Source organism: Panulirus ornatus, chromosome 21 (assembly GCF_036320965.1).
Source record: "Panulirus ornatus isolate Po-2019 chromosome 21, ASM3632096v1, whole genome shotgun sequence".
Classification (NCBI taxonomy): domain Eukaryota; kingdom Metazoa; phylum Arthropoda; class Malacostraca; order Decapoda; family Palinuridae; genus Panulirus; species Panulirus ornatus.
The window spans coordinates 30,358,632-30,370,070 of NC_092244.1; the positions used below are offsets into that span (position 1 = coordinate 30,358,632).

The 11,439-nt window shown below is 43.8% G+C and overlaps 1 protein-coding gene across 3 annotated transcripts in view; it reads left to right on the forward strand.

Annotated features, from left to right (window-relative positions):
• LOC139756440 (neuron navigator 2-like) overlaps positions 1 to 11,439 on the forward strand; it is a 368,656-nt gene that overhangs the window by 77,615 nt on the left and 279,602 nt on the right. For 2 of the 3 annotated variants that reach the window (XM_071675884.1, XM_071675886.1), the window contains exon 3: positions 3,889 to 3,977. The exons of the other annotated variant lie outside the window; for it this stretch is intronic. The gene's annotated coding sequence lies outside the window, so the exon portion shown is untranslated. The remainder of the gene's footprint in view (positions 1 to 3,888; positions 3,978 to 11,439) is intronic. 3 annotated transcript variants of the gene reach the window in all.

Consider the following 11,439-nt stretch of genomic DNA (forward strand, 5'->3'; position numbering starts at 1 on the left):
ACACATGAGGGGGGAGGGGGTTGTTATTCCATGTGTGGCGGGGTGGCGATGGGAATGAATAAAGGCAGATAGTATGAATTATGTACATGTGTATATATGTACATGTCTGTGTGGGTATATATATGTATACATTGAGATGTATAGGTATGGATATTTGCGTGTGTGGACGTGTATGTATATACATGTGTATGTGTGTGGGTTGGGCCATTCTTTCGTCTGTTTCCTTGCGCTACCTCGCTAACGCGGGAGACAGCGACAAAGCAAAATAAAGATAATAAATAATAAATATATATATATATTATATATATATATATATATATATATATATATATATATATATATATATATATATATATATATATATATATATATATTAGCTTGCTTGTTACCCATCCATCACTGATAGCTGAGTCTAAGAGGCAATTCCACCACAAGTTGGCACGTCTTTGATAAAAGCCTAAATCCTTTTCAGTGGGTTTAAACTTCATACTGACTTACTAAAGTGATATATAGTTATTCATTTATTCATCTCTGTATTAACGCGGACTTAAATAATGATTCAGTGAATACTAGTGCTATTCTAAACTGAGTTCCCTTTTATTTTATATTCTTCTGTGGGTGGGTGTAAGGTGAGACGAGGCTAAACCAAATCATTATGTAGATGAAAGTCAGGCAAGCCCGAGCGAGGACTGAGAACGGTTCGAGATGAAATTTCAAATGAATATTAATGATGAAGACCAAATGTTGATGGCATCATTACGAGGGGAGATAAAGATGTACAGAATATCTCGGAAAAGGGTTCAAAAACGCGTTAACCAGCCAAGAATGTTACATATGAGAGAGATGATTATAGCATATATATATATATATATATATATATATATATATATATATATATATATATATATATATATATATATATATATATATATATTATCCCTGGGGATAGGGGATTAAGAATACTTCCCACGTATTCCCTGCGTGTCGTAGAAGGCGACTAAAAGGGGAGGGAGCGGGGGGCTGGAAATCCTCCCCTCTCGTTTTTTTTTTTTAATTTTCCAAAAGAAGGAACAGAGAATTGGGCCAGGTGAGGGTATTCCCTCAAAGGCCCAGTCCTCTGTTCTTAATGCTACCTCGCTAACGCGGGAAATGGCGAATAGTTTAAAAGAAAAGAAAGATATATATATATATATATATATATATATATATATATATATATATATATATATATATATATAAAGATCATAGTGAGGTGCCTGAGGATTAGCGGTATGCATGTTAATACCCCTGTACGAAGGGTATGGGGATAAAGATAAGTGTTCAAACTACAGTGGCATGAGTTTGTTGAGTGCCCTGGTAGGTTTTACAGGAGTGTACTGATTGAGAGGGTGAAGGCATGTACAGAGCATCAGATTGGGGAAGAGCAGTGTGGTTTCAGAAGTGGTAGAGGATGTGTGGATCAGGTGTTTGCTTTGAAGAATGTATGTGAGAGATACTTAGAAAAGCAGATGGATTTGTATGTAGCATTCATGGATCTGGAGAAGGTATATGATAGGGTTGATAGAGATGCTCTGTGGAGGGTATTAAGAGTATATGATATGGGAGGTAAGCTGCTAGAAGCAGTGAAAAGATTTTATCGAGGATGTAAGGCATGTGTACGAGTAGGAAGAGAGGAAGGTGAGTGGTTCCCAGTGAATGTAGGTTTGCGATAGGGGTGTGTGATGTCTCCATGGTTGTTTAATTTGTTTATGGATGGGGTTGTTAGGGAGGTGAAAGCAAGAGTTTTGGAGAAAGGGGAGAGTTGTTGGTCGCACATGATACAGATTCGAGTGTGAGACTGCAGAAGTTGGAAACTGAGCTTGGATGAGTGTGTGAAAGAAGGAAGGTGAGAGTAAATGTGAATGAAATCAATGTTATTAGGTTTAGTGGGGTTGAAGGACACGGTGGTGGGGGGTGTGAATTTGAATGAAGAAAATTTGGAGGATATGACGTATTTTAGATATCTGGGAGTGGACTTGGCAGCGGATGGAACCATGGAAGCGGAAGTGAGTCATGGGGTATGTGAGGGGGCGAAGGTTGGAGGAGCACTGAAGAATGTGCGTGGCAGGAGAGTTCTTTATCTGGGAAGACAAAAATAGGTACATTTGAAATTAGTACCAACACTGCGATATGGGTGCTAGGCATGGGCTATAGGGAAGTCTACGCAGGGGGTGGATGTGTTGGAAATGGTATGTTTGAGGACAATATGTGTTGTGAGGTGGTTTGATCGAGTAAGTAATGAAAGGGTAAGAGAGATGTGTGGTAATAAAAAGTGTGTGGTTGAGAGAGCAGAAGAGTGTGTTGAAATGGTTTGGTCACATGGAGAGAATGAGTGAGGAAAGATTGACAAAGAGGATATATGTGTCAGAGGTGGAGGGAACGAGAAGTGGGAGACCAAATTGGAGGTGGAAAGATGGAGTGAAAAAGACTTTGAGATGCCTTGGCCTTAACACGTAGGGGAGTGCAAGGCGTGCTATGGATAGAGAGAATTGGAACGATGTGGTATACCGGGGTCGACGTGCTGTCAGTGGACTGAACCAAGGCATATGTAGCATCTGGGGTAAACCATGGAAAGGTTCTTTGGGGCCTGATCTTGCATAGGGAACTGTGGTTTCGATGCATAACACATATCAACCAAAGAATGAATGTGGCCATTCTTCGTCTGTTCCTGGCGCTACCTCTCTAAAGCGGGAAACGGCGATCAAGGGTATATATACACACACAATCTCACATGCTTTAGAACAGAATAGAAGTGTGGTAGGCGAATTGCATGCTTGTAAAGATGGGCTATTTCCCCGCATCGCCTCTCTTGCTTCACGTCATTAGGACGTATTAAGGCTGATGGCGTGGGCTTATTATAATCACGAGAGACTAATTATGATCACCGGGAAGTAATTAAGACCTTGCCTTGTCCGCTGCGTTCAAGAAACGTGTGAGATAATGCGTCTGTAAATTAGCAGTGTTGGGCAAAGCGTAGCGCAGTTCCTCCCGCTCGTAGCTTCGGAAGGACAGGGGCTGTGTACGCTCGTCTGCACGGCAGACTTCCTCCCGCTCATAGCCTGGGAAGGACAGGGGCCTCCCCGTGCGTGCTGGCCTGGGGCCGGGCTATGAATTATATACTCTCTCTCTCTCTCTCTCTCTCTCTCTCTCTCTCTCTCTCTCTCTCTAGCTTAAATGACTATGGTGAGGGTCGCTTATTCTAGATGTATACATTGACATAAATATATATATAAACAAAAAAATATAAGATATTTCTGGCGTGGATTATGTTAATTATTAGATATATCATAACGTGGGAAAGGATTGAGATCATAATTTTATAGTAATTACGTTAATGATAATTGCTTTACCAGGTCTGGAACCCAGATGCTGTGGTTCACAGCAAGTCTCTGTGAAATTGTAGAAAATTATTGAAAGATCTAGTTTTTATAGAATCACTTTGAAACTGTTTAAAGTGTATAATAAGTGAATGCGGGCAGCTCAAAGCAATTACTTCTAAATTATATGTTTGTTGTGTGTTTTTATGAATCCAAGTCTGACATCACAATTACTTTTGGAGTTCAGTCTTTCATGTTCTTAATAAGTAAAATGTGACAGGTAACTCCCTGGCAATCAATATTAGCTATAAACACAGACGTACAATATTCTATATTGATTCATATAAATTGATATTAATTTATATGAAGGATATGAGGCGTGTAATAATCCAACAGTGGAACATGCACATTTCCCAGTACAAGGTTTGATGGTCAGTTGGGCATTATGATGTAGCTGAAAAGTGGTTTTAATTGTTTTCTGGTTGTGTTCGCCCATTTTCTTATGACGCCAATTTTCGTTTTCTTTTTCAAGTGCTGCACAGATGTGAAACCCGACAGCGTTTTCGTTCGTACCAGACAGTAGTGTCCTCTGGTTTTCTCTGCTGAACCACCATTTTACAGGTAATTGACCAGTCTTATCGTTCAACAGTTGTTTAATCATTATTGTCATTATCATTATTATTATTATTATTATTGTTGTTATTATTATTATTATTATTATTGTTATTATTATTATTATTATTATTATTATTATTATTATTATTTTCATTGTTATTATTATTATTATCGTTATTATTATTATTGTTATTATTATTATTATTATTATTATTATTATTATTATTATTATTATTAGAAATTGAAATAATTGGGGGTACTGTAGTGTTTTGAGGAAGAGAACTCGTCATATGCACACATCTTAAGGACACCATATACGTCTTGAGATTGTATTTTCCTGGTTATGTATACCAGTTAGGATCAGGGTCAGGTTGAGACATTCCCACAACAGAGTTAGCTGGAAGATGCCCACAACAGAGTTACGTGGAAGATGCCCACAACAGTGTTAGCTGGAAGATGCCCACAACAGAGTTAGCTGGAAGATGCCCACAACAGAGTTAGCTGGAAGATGCCCACAACAGTGTTAGCTGGAAGATGCCCACAACAGTGTTAGCTGGAAGATGCCCACAACAGAGTTAGCTGGAAGATGCCCACAACAGAGTTAGCTGGAAGATGCCCACAACAGTGTTAGCTGGAAGATGCCCACAACAGAGTTAGCTGGAAGATGCCCACAACAGAGTTAGCTGGAAGATGCCCACAACAGAGTTAGCTGGAAGATGCCCACAACAGAGTTAGCTGGAAGATGCCCACAACAGAGTTACGTGGAAGATGCCCACAACAGAGTTAGCTGGAAGATGCCCACAACAGAGTTAGCTGCAAGATGCCCACAAGACTGATGAAATCGAATGAAAAAGTCTCAGTGTATGAAAAGTTGAAGAAATTGAGAGGTTTTGAAGTAGAAAACCTGACCTACCAAATTTGGGGGAGGGTCTTATAGATACAAGGAAAACACGAAGGTATAAAGATTACCCAAAGCTGAGCTGCGTGAGGAAAGAAAGAGACATCACAACAGTCCATCCTTAAGCTGCTAACGACCTTGTAGTAGTCACGTGACGCAACAGTCTAGTGGTTCGTGGTCCAGCTCTTGGTGGGAGCACACAGGCAGCCCCTCTCTGTGGGTGGCTGTGGGTACGAGCTGATAAATTGGGGTTGCTTTAGACTCGACTCTCTCATGTCATGAAGGAGAGTTCGAACCTCCCCAGAAGGTGCGAATGGGCGTCATTACAAGGACGATCCAACCCTATCTGAATCGGATCCGCTGTTCACAAGAGAGAGAAAGATTCGCTGTATGAACATGAACCTCGTTAGCTTCATGGAGGCAGACTTAGCTGTATGTTCAAAGTGGTGTTACTAAGATTACATGGGCAACAGAGATCCAGATATAATTGGCAAAACTACATACCCAGAAATGAAGCTGAGGTTTCTCTGTATACTTGAGATAATTAATGAGCAAGAATACTTCCCACGTATTCCCTGCGTGTCGTAGAAGGCGACTAAAAGGGGAGGGAGCGGGGGGCTGGAAATCCTCCCCTCTCGTTTTTTTTTTTTTAATTTTCCAAAAGAAGGAACAGAGAATTGGGCCAGGTAAGGGTAGTCCCTCAAAGGCTCAGTCCTCTGTTCTTAACGCTACCTCGCTAATGTGGGAAATGGCGAATAGTTTGAAAGAAAAGAAAAATTACATTAGTTGTCCGTAAAGAAATGTAGTAGACACGGAATACATGCAGAGACACAGACGGTACTGGAGAATACATATGTATTATCACCACAAGACTCAGGCATCTTCTGTCTATGGTCACCCATGACACTTGTTCAGTGTATTGAATTATGAGCACCACTGCGGAATGTTCAGTGGGCATTAAGAACGGAGAGAACTGGTCATAATGAAATGGACCAGAGGACAGGGTTAACAAGATGCCTTGCTCCCACACCCAGCTGTGGGGGTAGAAGACCTCCCAAACCATCGTAAGGTATACGTAAGGTAAGGTAAGGTGCTAGACCCAGCTGTGGGGGTAGAAGACCTCCCAAACCATCGTAAGGTATGCGTAAGGTGAGGTAAGGTGGCAGACCCAGCTGTGGGGGTAGAAGACCTCCCAAACCATCGTAAGGTATACGTAAGGTAAGGTGCCAGACCCAGCTGTGGGGGTAGAAGACCTCCCAAACCATCGTTAGGTATACGTAAGGTAAGGTAAGGTGCCAGACCCAGCTGTGGGGGTAGAAGACCTCCCAAACCATCGTAAGGTATACGTAAGGTAAGGTAAGGTGCCAGACCCAGCTGTGGGGGTAGAAGACCTCCCAAACCATCGTAAGGTATACGTAAGGTAAGGTAAGGTGCCAGACCCAGCTGTGGGGGTAGAAGACCTCCCAAACCATCGTAAGGTATACGTAAGGTAAGGTAAGGTGCCAGACCCAGCTGTGGGGGTAGAAGACCTCCCAAACCATCGTAAGGTATACTTTTAAAGTTATGACAGTATGTGTTGATTACAAGGGACGACATTATCTCTGGAAACAAATTAAGCCAATAGCTAATAAGTGAATTTTGTTGTTTATATTATAATGTACATTCAGCTTTCCATCTCGCTGGTGAAGCTTGAACCCCAAGTGATGAAGCTGGTCTGGGCTACACTAAGCTGGGGTTGCTGGTAACCAGCAGGGCAGATCAAGCTGGTCTGGGCTACACTAAGCTGGGGTTGTTGTTGGTAACCAGCTGGGCAGATCAAGCTGGTCTGGGCTACACTAAGCTGGGGTTGCTGGTAACCAGCAGGGCAGATCAAGCTGGTCTGGGCTACACTAAGCTGGGGTTGTTGTTGGTAACCAGCTGGGCAGATCAAGCTGGTCTGGGCTACACTAAGCTGGGGTTGCTGGTAACCAGCAGGGCAGATCAAGCTGGTCTGGGCTACACTAAGCTGGGGTTGCTGGTAACCAGCTGGGCAGATCAAGCTGGTCTCGGCTACACTAAGCTGGGGTTGCTGGCAACCAGCTGGGCAGATTAAGCTGGTCTGGGCTACACTAAGCTGGGGTTGTTGTTGGTAACCAGCTGGGCAGATTAAGCTGGTCTGGGCTACACTAAGCTGGGGTTGTTGTTGGTAACCAGCTGGGCAGATCAAGCTGGTCTGGGCTACACTAAGCTGGGGTTGTTGGTGGTAACCAGCTGGGCAGATCAAGCTGGTCTGGGCTACACTAAGCTGGGGTTGCTGGTGGTAACCAGCTGGGCAACCCCAGTGGCCCAGCTGAAGAGGCCTTCTAACCCCCTGGGAGTGTATGATAACCTCCCGGGGTGGTATCCCATGACCCAGTATGGTGTCAAGGTCGCCAAATCCACTTCACTGCTTCTTTTACTGACTGCACTGTAAACTGATACTGGGGCACTACAGTGTGTGTGTGTGTGTGTGTGTGTGTGTATGTGTATATATATATGTTTTGGACAATCACATGTTTACCAAATGGCATCCTAGCTTCGTCTCTTCGATGTATATCAACAGACTGTTATATTTCTCTCTTGTGGCTCCCCCGATGATGTGATTATTACACGAAAGTGCACTTGGGAACTTTTCGTGTTTCATTTTCCCCGTGGACTCATAGGAATATCTTGATCACGCGCAAAATTGTGATCCTTCCCAATAATATATATATATATATATATATATATATATATATATATATATATATATATATATATATATATATATATATATATGGAACAACTCAGGTTTGTGAAGTCTAGTTCCTGGAGAACAAACCCGAAAGCCAAGCATAAACGCATGTCGTGTGTGAGAAGTGGAGTGTACATATGTTTGTATGTTCTTGGTGTGTGTGTTTCTAGGTCAGCATGGGGTCGGTTGGGCAAGGGTGAGGTACAGATGGGTTACAGTGGTGTGAGAGGCCAGGGTACAATTCTCTGTAGCCAGACAGGATAAGGTAACGCGAGATAATAAACCTCTGTTTATGGATGGGATGCAAAGACTCTACATATGAATGGACTAAAGGATTGCATCCTTTATCTTGTGTTTGGGACGAATATCTTGAGCGTAACAGATACTCTATAAGTTCAGGTTTTGTTTGAAGTTGAACACTTTGACTTGCCACACTTTTTTGTAAGGATAAGGTGCACAGTACAGGTTAGGTTAGGGTCCATATATTCGTGGACAGTACAGTAATGAGGGGCACGAGTACATGAGATGTTAGATGACAGAAGAACTGTTGGTCTAGGACGAGGTTATCTACTGAAGAACTGTAATAATATTGTAGGTTCTCAGTCTATATAGATGGAGACGAGATAGTACAGCAGAAGGCTCCTCCCCACCCACCACTATAGATGGAGACAGGATAGTACAGCAGAAGGCTCCTCCTCCCCACCCACCACTATAGATGGAGACAGGATAGTACAGCAGAAGGCTCCTCCCCACCCACCACTATAGATGGAGACAGGATAGTACAGCAGAAGGCTCCTCCTCCCCACCCACCACTATAGATGGAGACAGGATAGTGAAGCAGAAGGCTCCTCCCCACCCACCACTATAGATGGAGACAGGATAGTACGGCAGAAGGCTCCTCCCCACCCACCACTATAGATGGAGACAAGATAGTACAGCAGAAGGCTCCTCCCCACCCACCACTATAGATGGAGACAGGATAGTGAAGCAGAAGGCTCCTCCCCACCCACCACTATAGATGGAGACAGGATAGTACAGCAGAAGGCTCCTCCCCACCCACCACTATAGATGGAGACAGGATAGTACAGCAGAAGGCTCCTCCCCACCCACCACTATAGATGGAGACAGGATAGTACAGCAGAAGGCTCCTCCCCACCCACCACTATAGATGGAGACAGGACAGTACAGCAGAAGGCTCCTCCCCACCCACCACTATAGATGGAGACAGGACAGTACAGCAGAAGGCTCCTCCCCACCCACCACTATAGATGGAGACAGGACAGTACAGCAGAAGGCTCCTCCCCACCCACCACTATAGATGGAGACAGGACAGTACAGCAGAAGGCTCCTCCCCACCCACCACTATAGATGGAGACAGGACAGTACAGCAGAAGGCTCCTCCCCACCCACCACTGCCCACTTGCGCAGTGGGAGGATCTGGAGAAGGCATATGATAGAGATGCTTAGTGGAAGGTATTAAGAATATATGGTGTGGGAGGCAAGTTGCTAGAAGCTGTGACTGATTTCTATCGAGGTTGTAAGGCATGTGTACGATGTAGGAAGAGAGGAAAGGGATTGGTTCTCAGTGAATATAGGTTTGCGGCAGGGCTGTGTGATGTCTCCATGGCTGTTTAATTTGTTTATGGATGGAGTTGTTAGGGAGGTGAATGCAAGAGTTTTGGAGAGAGCGGCAAATATGCAGTCTGTTGTGGATGAGAGGGCTTGGGAAGTGAGTCAGTTGTTGTTCGCTGATGATATATCGCTGGTGGCTGATTTGGGTGAGAAACTGCAGAAGTTGGTGATCGAGTTTGGTAAAGTGTGTGAAAGAAGAAAGCTGAGAGTAAATGTGAATAAGAGCAGGGTAATTAGGTTCAGTAGGGTTGAGGGACAAGTAAAGTGGGAGGTAAGTTTGAATGGAGAAAAACTGGAGGAAGTGAGGTGGTTTAGATATCTGGGAGTGGATTTGGCAGCGGATGGAATCATGGAAGCGGAAGTGAGTCACAGGGTCGGGCAGGAGGCAAATGTGCTGGGAGCGTTGAAGAATGTTTGGAAGGCAAGAACGTTATCTCGGAAAGCAAAAATGGGTATGTTTGAAGGAATAGTGGTTCCAACAATGTTATATGGTTGTGAGGCATGGGCTATCGATAGGGTTGTGCGGAGGAGGGTGGATGTGTTGGAAATGAGATGTTTAAGGACAATATGTGGTGTAAGGTGGTTTGATCGAGTAAGTAGTGAAAGGGTGAGAGAGATGTGTGGAAATAAAAAGAGTGGTTGAGAGAACAGAACAGGGTATATTGAAATGGTTTGGTCACATGGAGAGAATGAGTGAGGAAGGATTGTCAAAGAGGGTGTATGTGTCAGAGGTCGAGGGAACAAGGAGAAGTGGGAGATCAAATTCGAGGTGGAAGGATGGAGTGAAAAAGATTTTGAGCGATGGAGGCCTGAACGTACAGGAGGGTGAAAGGCGTGCAAGAAATAGAGTGAATTGGAACGTTGTGGTATACCGGGGTCGACGTGCTGTCAGTGGATTGAACCAGGGCATGTGAAGCGTCTGGGGTAAACCATGGAAAGTTTTGTGGGGCCTGGATGTGGAAAGGGAGCTGTGGTTTCGGTGCATTACACATGACAGCTAGAGACTGAATGTGAACGAATGTGGCCTTTGTTGTCTTTTCCTAGCGCTACCTCGCGCGCAGGAGGGGGAAGGGGGATGTCATTTCATGTGTTGCGTGGTGGCAGCGAGAATGGATGAAGGCGGCATGTATGAATATGTACATGTGTATGTATGTATATGTCTGTGTATGTATATGTATGTATACGTCGAAATGTATATGTGCGTGTGTGGGCGTTTATGTATACACATGTGTATGTGGGCGAGTTGGGCCATTCTTTCGTCTGCTTCCTTGCCCTACCTCGCTAACGCGGGAGGCAGCGTCAAAGTACAATAATAAATTATATATATATATATATATATATATATATATATATATATATATATATATCTTTTTTTTTTTTCTTTTTTTTGCTTTGTCGCTGTCTCCCGCGTTTGCGAGGTAGCGCAAGGAAACAGACGAAAGAAATGGCCCAACCCACCCCCATACACATGTATATACATACGTCCACACACGCAAATATACATACCTACACAGCTTTCCATGATTTACCCCAGACGCTTCACATGCCCCGATTCAATCCACTGACAGCACGTCAACCCCGGTATACCACATCGCTCCAATTTACTCTATTCCTTGCCCTCCTTTCACCCTCCTGCATGTTCAGGCCCCGATCACACAAAATCTTTTTCACTCCATCTTTTCACCTCCAATTTGGTCTCCCTCTTCTCCTCGTTCCCTCCACCTCCGACACATATATCCTCTTGGTCAATCTTTCCTCACTCATTCTCTCCATGTGCCCAAACCATTTCAAAACACCCTCTTCTGCTCTCTCAACCACGCTCTTTTTATTTCCGCACATCTCTCTTACCCTTACGTTACTTACTCGATCAAACCACCTCACACCACACATTGTCCTCAAACATCTCATTTCCAGCACATCCATCCTCCTGCGCACAACTCTATCCATAGCCCACGCCTCGCAACTATACAACATTGTTGGAACCACTATTCCTTCAAACATACCCATTTTTGCTTTCCGAGATAATGTTCTCGACTTCCACACATTCTTCAAGGCTCCCAGAATTTTCGCCCCCTCCCCCACCCTATGATCCACTTCCGCTTCCATGGTTTCATCCGCTGCCAGATCCACTCCCAGATATCTAAAACACTTCACTTCCTCCAGTTTTTCTCCATTCAAACTCACCT